This window comes from Aulonocara sp. 'chitande type north' Nkhata Bay, linkage group LG2 (assembly GCF_057382095.1).
Source record: "Aulonocara sp. 'chitande type north' Nkhata Bay isolate Kocher_YH1m ecotype deep benthic linkage group LG2, A_spYH_male_GT1.1, whole genome shotgun sequence".
Lineage (NCBI taxonomy): Eukaryota > Metazoa > Chordata > Actinopteri > Cichliformes > Cichlidae > Aulonocara > Aulonocara sp. 'chitande type north' Nkhata Bay.
In genome coordinates, this window is record NC_141345.1 from 30,645,333 (window position 1) to 30,660,371 (window position 15,039).

The following is a 15,039-nucleotide window of genomic DNA, read 5'->3' on the forward strand; positions in this document are numbered from 1 at the left end:
AGGCAGTGGTGCTTCAAACAAACAAGAGTAACTTAACAGTAACAAGATGTCAAGCTTTGAAAGCTTTGTTTTTCTCACTTGTTTTGAGTGCCGTTTGGCAACAGAACGTGTGGTCACATTATTCGCTGATCGTCGCCGATGTGGTTGGAGATGTAATGTTTTGGGTGGAGCATAGTACTGAGAAATATGGCCTGTGTGGATTAATCCATTTACTTTTGATCAATCGGGAGACTCGTTGGCCGCTCCCAGGGCAGTTTATGGCACGGCATTTTAATCAGCTCGCCTGGTTGCATTTAATCGTGGCTTTAAAGTGAGTTCAAGAAAGAGGAAGTGGTTCCTTTTAGATAAGCTTGGTTATTTGTTTCTTTTATTAATGAGGTCTTTGTTCTTCTTGCTTTAGACACACTCATTTGGCTATGCAAGATTTGCAAATTATAGTGTCTACAACTTTCAATAGTCTTCTTCAAGAAGACACACTTGGTTGTGACACTTTGTCATTAGAGCTAGGCTACACAACATGTCTGTGAAGGTTCTCAGTCATCCAGGTCATCATAGTCAAAGGAGCTTGCAAAGAAAAGCATCTGGACTTCTTTAAGTTGCTTGAAGACGTTTCACCTCTCATCCGAGAAGTTTCTTCAGTTCTAAGGTCTAATGGTGGGGAGTCCCAGATTTAAACCTAGTGGGAGTGTCCCCCCACAGAGGGACAAAAGGACCCCCTGATGATCCTCTAATCGCCTAAGCCAAGGTGTGAAACTGGGTGTGGGTCCCAATCAGCCAGAGTTTCGGGTGAGCTCATTGTGAAACCTGGCCCTACCTTATCATGCGAATTCCTGAGGTCAGACGGCCCAGGATGTCCTTTTGTCCCTCTGCGGACAAAAGGACCCCCCTCTGATGACAAGGCACAGAGACGAGACTAGGACAGACAGGACCCGAAAAGGAAACTAATATAATCAAACAAGAACCAAGGACTAGAAATATAAATGACAAATCTCAAAGGCACTAAGGAATACTAAACTCAAGACTAACTAATACAGAGCTTGAATTTAAATACTTCTTCAATCCAAAGAAGTGAATTATAAGTCTAGAACTTAAAATACTGGGTCGGACACCCAGGACCATGACATAAACACTCCAGCGTTAGTAGCTGAAAGTTGGTGGTTAAATTCATTCTGGGTAATGATCAAACATAATGAGTGTGTTTAAGTAAGTGAGGAGGGGTGATCATGTTAGCTCCTTTTACTGAGACTAGTTGGCGCTGTGATAGTTGGAAAACTAATCAGAGCTAAGTGAAAGAGTCAAAGGTTAATCAGAGCAAAGAGATTCTCTTCCAGCATCAGGTCATGGCTAAACTGAAGGTTTGTAACACGCCATATGTGGACCTAAAACACTTAATGAAAACAGAATCACTTACAAAGCATGAGCATGCACACTAAAAGTGAGCACACCATTATAAGACAGTCACAGAGACAGATAAACAACTTAATTCCAGAAATAAATAATGCAAGAGTCCATTTAGCAAATGTATAAAGAAGGCTGTCTTGAAGTGGTCCTAAGAGACTTAAAATGGCTCTAAATCTGGTCTCGGGAAAGGAAACAGTGCTAAACGCTTAAGGTGGACGGAGGCAAAAATATATGGAGTGAAATCCAATTTAAACTGTTGTTAAAAACGAGCAAAAGCTATCATGCTGACCTTTACTGTATTTCTTTAAATTCAGTTTAATACAATTATGTAGAGTGGAGTGCCAACTTTTATTTTTTGACTTCTGGAGCATGGCAGAAAAAGCCTTAACAACCACCACACTGATGCAAGAGGAAAACTCAGATCCCACTCTTCACTTAAATTGTTAAGACTTCTGCATAATTTGTAATGAATTAAAGCTAAAATTAATGCAAATTAGAGGTTTCTGGTGCTCCACAGTTCTGCTTAATGTTTTCCAGCAGATATAATTGGATGGATTATCTTCACTGCCAACGTTAACTGGTGTTGTCCAATTCACACACGGCTGTGCTGTTGTTGATGATGGGCAAAACAGGCTCTGGGGAAAAGATGATGGTTTTGGTTAAATGTTAAAATAAACATGTTTAGCGTGGTGTCACCATTAGTTCCTTCAACATTTGACCACGTGTTAACCAGCTGTCAGAATTCACTGACAGCAAACATGTTGCAGATCTTTTTGCTCAATACATGACTGACTGTATTAATAAGGTTCCTATTATATACAATATATACAATTTTCTTCTGCTGTAAATTTCTTGTAACAGATGATGCAAGCACGCTGCTTAGTTGTACTAGTATTGCTAAGCCTAACAGACACAACTGGACATAAACATCAGTTTAAGTCTGAAAAAAATGCATAGGACAGAGAGAAAGAGCGAGAGCGAGAGTGGCAGGGGTTGCGTGTTTGTGGATGCATTCCAGTGGGGCCACAACCTCCGGAGCAGATTTGGAGTTTGAGCCGTAATGCAGCCGAGCAGAGGGAGCCTTTGCAGAAACAGGCGGCTGATCCAATGCCAGATCGCTGAAAGATGAGGGGGGCTGAGTGGTAGCAGGCAACTGACCCCTCTAATGTTTGAAAACAACTCTGTATCCCATCCAAAATAATCCCGCTTTTGTTTAAAAAGTAAAACATGAATTATGGATGTTGTAATTCTGGTTTTGCTGCATTGTGCTTTTGTTTGTTTGTTTGTACTTGGCATTTGGCTGCCTTGAAGACAAAATCAGGCAAAGATGATGTGAAAACACCACGGCGCCATACATTCACAAAACTTCAGATATATTTGTGATTGTTCCTCAAAGACTTCCTTTGCAGTTGGGACTCCAGACAATGCCTGCAGTCTTCAGAGCAGAGTAAGTGATTATTCTGGTGGTCGTGGGCCTGCAAGCCTCAAATGTCAGAAGCCAGAGGCAGCTTTGGTGGTTACTAAATTATATGAAGTACGAGCTAAACCGGAGGCTGAGGACACACAGCTGCGGACAGGATCTGACACCGTCTCGCCCAGCCAGAGCATGAAAAAAAAAAATGTAGAAAGGAAGTGAAAAGCCCTTAAAGTTTCTGGAAGAGGCTGAGGATCTGGTTCCAGCAGGAGTCTGATTGACTGCACATTGCAGTTCCTGACAGTCTATATAAGCATTTACGATTCCAGTGCATCAGTGTCCTCGAATCCTGCTCTAAAGATCTGAATGAGGATGTCTCATGGCTCACTGGCAGGCGAGCGGCTGCTGCAGTCTGAAATGATATTCTCGGTCTGATTCTGAGCATCATGTTGACCAAACAATCCCTCTGAAACGAATGGAAAACAGATCAAGCTGAGTCCCTCGTATACAGTTGGAAGGTATTACACTGACCTTGAGACTCTTTAATAAACTTTGCACATACTGTATGTAATGGTGTGTTTGCTGCTGCTCAACCCTGTCCCTCTTCTTTGTCCATGTGGCTAATTGACATGTCCAGCAGTTTTCATGTTTGCATCTTTGCTGCTCAGATTGTACAAACAGTCTTTCTGACATTTTTCGGTTCTCGTCCACTTTCCCCCCGCTGTGCTTCCAAACGTTTCGTGAAGGAGAAAAACAGGCTACAATTTTAAAATGTTTTCAAATCCCCTCTGATTTCTCTGTCTCTGTTGCTGCCACAGACCACCCATTTCCTTAAAGTATCACACTTAAAAAAGAAGCACTTTTGATCTGATGTGACCCCGAATAGATAAAACTGTGGTCTAAATGAGCTGCTAATGGTGTGGAGTAAATGCTTTTTCTTATGTTTTCAACCCAACTGTAAAGGTCTCGGCGACGACTGAACAAGAAAGGTTTGGTGAAGCAGATAAATGGTTAAAAAACGTAAGCGGGAGAGATTAAACTGCAGCACTCGTGTTTGATGGTAATAGCTGCGGAGTTCTGTTGGGAAGCAGCCCTGAACAACTATGTGCCTCTGGACATGCGTAAGAGACATTCAGAGGGACGCTGTTTATAGCCAGACAATTTTCACGGTTGTAGTGAATCAGTGATGGCAGCAGAAAAGAAAAAAAGGGGGAATAAAAAGAGAGTGCATTTTACCCACACTGGTAAAGAAAGAAAGGACAAAACCCACACAAACAGCTTACTGTGAAGAAAAAAAACAATAAAAAAGATTGTATTTAGTCTGTGTTGAGGACTATCTTCAGCATTTGAATACACATCATTTTCTAACACAACTGAGAAATATAAATATTTACTCTAACCGAGCCAAAGACAACAACTGTTCGGTGAACAAACTAACACTGCCATCAGGACTGTAAACTTCTGAAACTGCTTTTGAAATATTTGCTTTTCCCTTCATGAGTAGAGTCACGGTTGGCACACAGCAGACCGGGGTAATATGTGAAACCAGGGGTGTTGTATTTCAGTGCTGCTGGAAAACTGAATTCTTTATCTGATCGCTTTAAAACACAACAGGCAGCATGTTCTGACTGTCATGTAAGCAGATCAGGGATATGTTTCACAAATCAACAAAAATCAGAACAATTTTCTAGTCCAGTGTTTTGGAAACAAGGAAAAAAGAAAACGGCTGTACACACATGGGTTCCTAATCACCTAAGTTTGAAGCTGTAAATGACCTGGACGTTGTCCATGATGACTACTTACAACTTACAACTTAGAACTTTTATTGTGATTGTACAGTTGCTTGCACAGCGAAATTAGGTTGCAAGATCACAAAGGTGCGGAAGTAAAGGAAGATATATATTTAAAAAATAAGAACAACAATATAAGAACACTATGTACATGATGTTTGGGTTGCAGGAAGCATTGCGGGGATGTGTGCAAGGGTAGTGTAATAAAATATAATAAATAATATATAAGGGTGGAAGGGGTGTGGTCGTTAAGGATAGGACTTCCTGACCTAGTGGACCCAGTGGATCAACATCACAAAGAAAGTGATTTGGTATTATAGTGATTCATCAGGTTTACTAAATACAGTGCATACCATAAACAGGAGCCAAAACATCAAGCAAAAGGTTCATTTGAAACCAAAGTAATGTGTTAACAGATGTAAGTCACACAGTTTTGTAAAGGAACCAACCCAGATGGCAGCAGACCAACAACTTTTGTGTTCTGTGTTGTATAAATATTTGTTTTTGTCAAAGGAGTCTGGTGACTTTATCTGCTGCCTATTGCACTTTAAAACTGATTGATTTTTTAGGTGACTACAGTATATTTCGCTGTCTGCGTCACAGTCTTGTGTGAAGAGAAAAAGGGAGAAACTGCAATGAATGTAACTGACAGCAGTGCGCAGCCTCATGGCAAGGCCATTTCAATAAATTAGATGAATTACATCAATGCATAATTTATTTTTCAACTGTATTTATTCTGGGTCTGCTTTCAAGTCATTATCTTAATAATAAATACCAAAGAAAATAAGTAAAGTTATATTCTTGGACTTTTTTTTGCTACGTTTTTATTCCAGTTTCCTTACAAATACATATAAGACTAATTCCCAGTCTCTTCCTCATAGGTTATAAATCTAACACTGGTATTGAATCCATATTTAATATTGGCAGGTACCCACACCTGGCAGGAGTGCTAAATCAAATCACAACCATTATAATTCAGTTTTTGTGCATGGTAATTACATCAGATGAAATTGTGAATATACCTACTCTCTGCACAACCCTACCACCCACCCTCTGCACGCCTGAAGCCTTGAATATCTGCTGCCGATTACAACCCGAGCTAAATAAATGTTTACAGTCTTTACTTTTCAAAGTAAAAGCAGAGCGGTGCACACTTACGACAGGCAACAATTAGCTTATGTCTGTGTCATTATACAACTTGGAAAATATTGACATTGGTCAGTTGCTGACGTCAGCCGTTGGTTCTGGTAAGACGTTGATGGGCCTCAGTGCAATATGATGACAATTATGAAGTCATTTTGGCAAATCCAAAAATGTTCTGCATGTGAAAATCTCCCCAAAAACCGGCATAATGAGAGGGGCGTACTGTAAGATCCAACAGTTCCTCATATCCCATATTTGAGTGGTGGTTTGTAAACAACGCTGAGAGCTGAAATAAATGTTTGAGCTGAGGGCTCGTGTCATGGGTGTGTTTTCGGGCTGGAAATACCACGTTCAGAATCAAAAGATCTACTGTACTTAAATCTCAGCAATTAGACTTAGACATGTTGGGTTACATGCAATCCGCACTGACTGGAAAATGGAGACTCTTTTCGATGCTGGGACAATGGAGACTTTGAAAAGAAGTTCTGTGAATCAGCATTTTTAGCTGAAAAAGTAGCACAAAATTCCCTCAGCAAACCACTTGGGAGTCACATGTTTGAGGAGAAAAATGAGAAAGGTGTTTTCTCCAACTGGCAGGTCGGGATGATTTAGTCTGACGAAAAAGGTGTCAAGCGAGCATAATCTCATCAGAGCACCTGAGTTACATTTCCTCTCATCTTGACTGGTTGGCAGTCGCACACACAGATACACAAACGCAGACGCTCTAAATCAGAGATGTGTACACTGTGAAAACCGAGCTGCAGAAACTCGCAGAGTTGGGAAGCCTTCCATCTCACTGTCTGCAGCTTCAACTCTGGACTCTATAATTAAGCTTCATTAAAGACCCCGTGACAGATGAACGGCAATAAATTTAGTGCAGGGATGTTTGTGCTCGAATGTTGTCAGAACTGTCAGCAACTTGTCAGCATTTTCATTTCCTTTAACCACCATGGGCATGAAACCCTCATTCATTTCCTCCACCAGCAGGTAAATCCCTTTTCCCACACTGTGTGCATGTTTTAACACAAAAGGGGGGATTTTAACTTCAAATTTTTAATACTGGTGCATCAGATGTGACAGATTCTCACTTTAATGTTGTTATTCCTCCTCCTTTTTTTATTGATTGACATGCTTTCTTCAGACTTGCTTTGGAAAATATAATAAATATCTCATATAACCGGTTACTGCTAAGCCCAGAGATCATAAAATGTGTAATCTGTTTACATTTAGTTGACAAAGCCCTGTAGTGTCTATAGGTACAAGGTCTGGAGGTCTTGTTTCCGGTTTGTGTCATACTTCTTACTGAGAAGTATTTTTAAAAGTAACCTTCCCAGAGTGACCACTGTAGACTTTTCTGGAACTAATATTGCCTGCTGAGTGAGAGCAATGGCTCACCAACCAATCGGGCTCTCTAGGCCTGTAGGACTGGGGCCTAAGACAGGAAAAGCTCAGGGAATATTGTAATACAGTTAAAAACCAGTAAAAGCCAACAAAATGTCTTTCGCACTGGTTAAAATAGCCAGTGTAGAATTCATTGTGGGGGCTTAAGGTCCAGCTGGCTGGGAAACCTTTGACGTGATGATCAAAAGAGATATTTTAAGACACCTTCAGTCTTAACCAATTAAGTGCTTACATTAGAGTCTGTAAACTAGTTATTCTGGTCCTTCATTGGAGCGTTGCATGAACTTGCTGACCAAAGAGGGTTCAGAGCTGGTCGTTCATGAATTTCATTCCTGGCGGTTTCATCTCTGGTTCATGTCATGTTCTTGAGCAGAACATTAAAATCCAGTTGCTCCTCCGGCCAGGCTAGAGGCTTTGGTCTTGTTTAGTGTTTTGAATAAAATGAGGGTTATTAGCAGTTCATTGAATACTCAGAACATTTAATTTTATTTCTAATATTTCAGTGCTAACCACAAGATTTTGCCTCAACAGTTCACTTTCAGATGTTTTTCTTTTCTGATGCAGGATTTGCATGACACTAGTTCTCTCTTTGCCATCTATCCGTGCAACCTAATGGATTATTCTAGTTTGTTTAGTTATGGCTGTCTCTCTCCAACTCAAGAACTCAAGAGCCCCAGAATATTATGGGACTAACTGTTGATACCTTACAACATCCTTGCTATTTTAACCAGCGCAATGCAAATAAAAAAGGATCTGTAAGAATCACAATTCTTTATTTGTGATTGTGTCATGAATATTTCTACTTTATTAAGTACATTTAAACATGTTTCCCAGACATGAATTAAGAGTTAATGTTAAAGCAAAAATTTATAAATGATAAAATATATAAATTTGTGGTCCCTTATGTGTCAGGAGTAGCGGAACAGTTGAGACACATTTTCTATAAACGCCACGTCTTTGTGGCTTTCAACCCTAAAAAATGCTGCGCTAAAAATTGGTCCACCCCTTTTCCTTTTCACAACATTTACATGAAAACAGAAACACCATCTCTGAATTGAGGAGGGGCAATTGCCATTAATCAATAGTCATTGATCAGTGATTGTTAATCAAAGTTCATAACAATTTGCATATTATGATAAAGAAACTGACCTTGCAGCCCAATGTTTGTCAGTGGTGCTAGTTTCAGTCATTATGCAAATGAACTGGTTATAAGGTTGGGGAAACCTGCAGTCAGCTGAGACTAAAGAAGTCACATGGATGAGTTACGAAACATTTCTCCCACTGAAAACGTTACGTCAAGATGAACAGAATCAACTTTTTGGAATTTCATTACTTGGAGCATGTTGCAAGAAACAGATAAGGAAGCTTGGCTGTATAAATATAATCAAACACCATTTTTTTTTGGCATGTGGCTTCTTAAATAAACTGGATGGTGGAAGAGTGGTAAACCCAAGTCCACATAAAGCTGGTTCCTGCTGTAATTGCGGCGAATAACAGCCCACCACATACCACCTGAAAATATGATGCATGTCTGCTGTTATTATGTCAATTTTATCTGACAAGTGCCAGAGAACCCTTCAACATAATATTGGAAATAGCATTTTCAAATATCAGTCCACCATGACCAGAGATGTAAGCTGCATGTTACTGTGTGGTTTATTGAACTCTTCTCATGTTCACTTTACGGCCACAGCTGACCACTCCACATCGGTCTTGGTGACCACAAATTTCCACCAGCTTCCTTTGAAAGCTAATCAGGTCTTCCTGTTGCACTTGGAATTCAAAGATAGGGCTTACCCCTGCACTGATTAGCAGCAAAAACAAAAACAAAACTTTTCCCATTTTGCTTTTTAGTCTGATTCTGGACATGACTCAGAATTTTAACCCCTCGGCTCTCCACATCTGTCGCGAAGGCAAACATCTTGCTTCCTCCACGCCCTTGCACAACTGTTTGCAGCAACAGGCACCTTAACACATGAGGGCACTTTTAGCTTTCAATATCTGGAGATACCACAAGGCTTTGAAATGGGTTAAAGAAGTTAATGATGAAACAATGGCAGCTGCAGACACACTGGTATGTTGATTTCCTTACTGCTTTTGGATTTTTCCTCCTAAAGTCAGCTTTTATATGTTTTGCTGAAAGAGCAGCTCTGTACTGTGGTTTGTTGGTGGATACTATGATGTTTTATAAACTAATGTTTGGTGCGTCATATGTGTTAGGACCACTACTTTTTATGCAGGGTGTTTTAATATTTACCTAAAGTAGTTAGGAGTAATAGCTGAAATAAGATGAAGTAAGATGAAAGTATAAAGAAGTGATGTTGTTATTTCATAGGCCAATTTAAAATTTTGGCTCAACATATTTAATAAGCTGGTGGAACTGGTCACTGTGGGCTTGAATCCACTGATTGGCCGAGGCTTTCCTTTGTGGAATTTGCATGTTTTCCCTGTGCTTGTGTGAGTTCTTTCCAGGCTCTCCAGCTTCTTCTGACAGTCCAAAGACATACAAGCTCCAGCCCGCCTGCAAAGCTGAATGGGATAAATGGTACAAAATGCATGGATACGTAATGAAACAGATGTTATGGAGTACTGGGTAAAAGCTGTGGATAATGAGTTGAAACAGTTATCTATAATGGTAAGTTAAAAGCCATTGAGTGGTCAGTAAGACAACAAAAAACACTTTATAAATGCAGGTAATTTACACAAAAGCTGTTGCTGATGAGGGAGTTTTTTTTAGTTAATCGGACACAGCTTTTTAGTGAAAAAACTTGAAATTTTTGTATTAGGGCATTTATTCTATTCACTAATGTTCTTCTGCTTAATTAGTGGCAGCAGGCTAAGCAGGGAAGGCTGGATGTCCTTATTCTCCCGTTCTTCCTGGGGTATATTGAGGTGTTCCTCAGTCAGATTAGATATATAATCTCTCCAGTGAGTCCTGGAACAGCAGATCAACTGGAAAACCATCAAAGGGTGCCTAGGCAATACTACTGAAGTTGCTTATATCTCAGGGCCCAGCTACCCTACACAGGAAATTCATTTCAAGCAACATATCTTTGTGAACTTAGCTTTTCAGGTATGACACAGATCAGCTGACTAGAGGTGAGGGCTGGGATGAGCTGATAAATCAAAAGATTACATTTTTTGGCTCAACTCTCTCTTCATTACTACAGTGTGGTACAAAGCCCACAATATTGTGGATGCTGCAGCAATCCTGCCCATGCTCCACCTTCCCGTGACTCATCAGTAAGATCCCACGATACTTGAACAACTCCCTTGTTTGGGGCAGCCTCCCACAAACCAGGGGGAGCACTCAATTTTCCATCTGAGAAACACAGCCCCAGCCTTGGAGCTGCTGGCTTTCATCTCAGCCATTTCACAATCAGCTATAAACCACTGAAATACATGGTGAAGCTCACATGTTGAACAGAACGACATCATCTGCAAAAAGCTCGGATTCTAGTTTTCCCAAAATAGATACCTCCTTACGCAGGTAGCATTGACTAGTGATTAATAAGAGTTGTAAGGCTGAACTTTATGATAGCCATAAAATCAAAACAAGGCATAAAAAAGGCTAAAGAGCTGTGGATAAGCTGCAGAAAGTGAGTTATGTCATATTATGTTATCTATTATTATTATTATTATTATATTCTCTTATCTATTATCAGTACTAGTGGACAGATGCTGCTATTACAGCTTTATGCGGTGTTTATGCAGTTATGCATCATAAAACTTGAATAAAGGGCTCATTTGCAGTCAAAATACAGTAAATGTGAAGGCAGTGTATTTTAATTTTTCAGTTTTTATTCACCCTCGACAGCAGAAATATAGCCTTCAATCGCATAAATAGATTCTGAAAAAGTAGTTTATTCCAAACAGGCACTTTCCATCATCAGTCCACTGCCTGCTTTCCTGATCTCATAATCCAGACAGGTGGCTTGCAGCTGAAACCTTATTCTCAAAGTCTGTTCTATCGCTGCTCTGCACCTTCAGCTCAATGACCGCGTCAGGGTAAGGGCCCACTGAATTATGTCAAAGTGAATTCCCGGCGGTGGCAATGGGATACAGTAGCTGAGGCACCAAATGGACCTCTGTGCAGGAACAGTGAGTTCACGAGGCGTAGAGTTTCATATCTTGTTGACAGCTAACGGGCAGCATTACCGCATGAGCCATTTGAGTCCTCGTACGTCTGTGGGACCTTTTCTGATCCACCAGCTTATCCTTCAGAGTGAGATTGTTTTGCTTTCAGGCGTTGTGCATGTTGTGTAGCTAAAGATGGGATAAACCCACTAGGAATGTTTTTTGTGGTGCAACACAATGTTCATTTCCGGATGCTGATTGTCTCTACCGTGCATGTGGCTCCTTAAAAAGAGCATACTGTGGCATCTGGCCACAAAAAGCTTATATCAAATTTTATTTCCTCTTCCTACCCACACAGAAAAAACCCCTAAAAGTCTTGATTTCTACTCTCTCCCAGACTCACACCAGAGAGCAATCCAAAGAAGAATTTGATCTGAAGTGATCTTCTAACAAAAGACCCATCAGACTCCCTCAAACACAAATCACAAAGAAACTCACAGAACCTCTTGGTGTGATTCACGTGAGGCACGGATTCAGAGTTGTTTTGACAGACGGTGGATGTTAAAGGGAAGATTTAAGAGTACCTGCGTGCAGCCAGCAGGTACGCAGCAGTTGAGCTCAGCAGCCCACACACAAAGACTCCTAATCACTTTTTTATCCACACTGGGAGGGAAAAAACAGAGAGTCTAAAAAAAGAAAAAGTGCATTAAAAGTATAAGTACTCTGTTTTCTAGTGCTGACACAGATTGATGCATTCAGCAGGGGCAGATTAGCAGCCTTGGAGCTCACATTTAAGGTCAGCGCTGATCGAATCCCGGATAAGAACATGCAAGAACAATTTGCAGATGCCTTAAAATTTCGGAGCAGTGATGTGGTCTCGCCGAAAACCAGCAACTCGACTGTAGTGCGTTTGTGTAAGTGAGAAATGAAACTAGCTTTGAAGCAATATTTCAGGTTTCAACACTGCAACATTCTTTCTAGATAAAAAGAAAGATTTTATTATTTAAAGAACATTCTTAACACAAGGAGCATTTAGTCACTGACCTGGAATTTTCTTTCATATCACATAATCAGATAGAAATTGTTCAAACTTTTTCAAAGTTCATTATTTAACTTAGCGATCAAAAGCTAAGAAAACCATTTCACCACAAGGTCGATTGAGTAGCTATTCTGGAATTTTCCATCATGAAAAACAACTGAATCTGCCCAGTTTTATTTGAATTATAGACGTTTAAGCACTGTTAAGAAATTCATGGAAATAAGCTTGTTCATCCAGCCAAAAGGTTCATTTAGTTGATGTTTTGTGAATTTTCCACCATTGTTGTTACAAAACCTATTAAAAAGGGCAACACTGTATTACCTTTAATCACAACCTCAAGAAGAAAAAACTTCTGCATTGGCTGTTGTTTGACAAACACCTTTATTTCCCTTCATGAGAGTTAAGGAAGCCCTGAAAAGTTTCTACTTCATAATGCAGAACAAATTTATTAAAAATTCCTTCTGCTTTCTGGGTGGCTTGTGCCATAATCTCAAACATGAGGTGATGTGGATCGCGTCCAATATAAACTCACTCTCAGACAATAGCTCGCCTTGGTAGGTAATGTCCTGACTTTCTGGATTCTGCACAGTTTGCAAACACAAAGGCAGCTTTCCTGCGCAATGTAATCATTTATGAAGTATGTGAGAAAACAGCACGAGTAACCTGGCAGTAAACAACATTAAAACTGAGCTGGAAGTCAGTTCCTTGAGGTCACAACCGGGCACTGTGGGTTAGAGAGCGCTGCTTTGCAAAACACAGTTTGATGAGTTGCCATAAACAGTCTCACTATTGCGGTCAATCTGGTGAATGTACACTGTCCCATTATGTAGTTGAAATTACACTTAATTAATTTCATGGGGAGGGCAGTCAGGGTTGAGGGTAGATGGCATTCCCATGGTTCATATCAGTGTTGAAGGGTCTTTCTAATTTCACTCCCTCAGGCTGGCTCAGTGAACGGAGGGGCCTGTTTTTGAGGTGGATGTGTGGGCTTGATCATTTGGCCATTCAGTGATGTGATGTTGGCCTCTCAGGGAACCTACATGTGAGTGCAGTGCCGAGCGCTCAGTCTTAATGCTGCCTGACAGCTCATGGCTGCAGCTCAGCTGCTGGCGTTTATGTAGGGTGGTCTCGGCTTACGGCGGAGGCTGGCAGGGCAGCCGGGGTGGAGTGCCTGAGTTCACTGAATCCTCCAACGGTAGCAGAGACGTAAAGCGGCCATACTGCGAGTTCACTGGGTCTTTTTAGGGGCTTCAACACCCGAGGACCCCCGCCGGTTTAACATTTCACCACGTAATTAGATTACTAATGTAGTGTGAAATTAAATTGAGTGGGCGTTTCGAGTGAAAACCAGGCATTCTCTCCGAGGTCACCCGTGTTTTTTTTCCGAGGTGCCAGTAAAGTCCATGGTTGCCTTCAGCGGGCGATATCACAATGGTGTCATATGTGCAGCCTCCAAGGTCTCCTGCACTTGCCAGTAAAAACAAGTGTCTTATAATTGCTTTCTCCGGCTCTCCCCGTTCATCTCAAAGGTGCTCTCACACTCCAAGGTTGCTACAGAATAAAACAATTATACACAGAGCACACACACAAGTTGTCACTCCTTTGTGACCTTGCAAGCACTTACAATAGCTTCCAGCTGTCTCTTTGGGACTCTTAGGGAATATTTTTTTAAACCCAAGTCACTTTGGTAAGAGTCTTATACAGCTGATTTGCAAGGTCTCATTCCTAAAACAAAAAATAATTGTCCCCACCTTGACTCTCAAATACATTCCACTATTTTGTGTTTATCCTGCACACTGGATTTGCCCAAACTTTAAAAAATAAAACCTTATTGCAGCAAATTTAAAAAAGATTATTAGTGGGACAAACTGAGCTGCACGTTGTCCAACACTGTGCTGAATTAGAAGAGGTTTTGTATGTAGAATTGGATTCCCTCACCTATGGCTGGACAGAAATCCAATTTTAACATACTGATCAATTTTATATATTATTGATCAAGCTGAACACAAACGTCCTTGCCCTTTTTTCCTGAAATTGGCAGATTAGGAGTAATTTGTAAGGTGTTGCGAACAAATACAACAAAATAAAACCAGTACCGGTTACAAAAAAAAAAGAAGATTTATTCATAAAACATGGGAAAAGACCCAGGGAAACAGAGTTAACGATAAAAACGATAAAAAATAACGCTAAAAACTAATAAAAACCCTGAAAACCATCAATTTCACACCTGAGCCTCAATTCTCGCGGCCCGGTACCGGGGTTGGGGACCGCTGCTTTATAACATCCAAAAATGATGAGTCAGGTGGCGGTTTGCAACATTTTCAGCTCGACCTTTGTTAAATATCTGAAAACAGCAACTGGGCCTTTAGTAAACTAGTATTTATCACTACTTCATGACATGTTATGGAGTAAGTTATTAATATATTGAGCCATATAAACCAATTAAATAAAGGAAATATTTTATTTTCACCTAACCCAAGCCAATACAAGTGGGTGGTATTGCAATGGCTGCAGACGATAAAGTTAAAAATGTTTGTTCCAGTAATATTAAAAGTTAAAGTTTTTTGGACTGTCATAAAATATATTTATAATGTCTGGACTGTGAAGTGTGCTGTCCTGAAAGATATATATGTTTTTGGGGTTTTTTTTTTTAACTCTGTCAACAAATTGAATTTTCTGTGTGTTGGGACCTTGGGTATGACTAAACCAGAGCCTCAACTGTGGACCCCTGTAGGTACATCTGTGGATATTTGCAGGTGGGAAGTGGCGGTTTG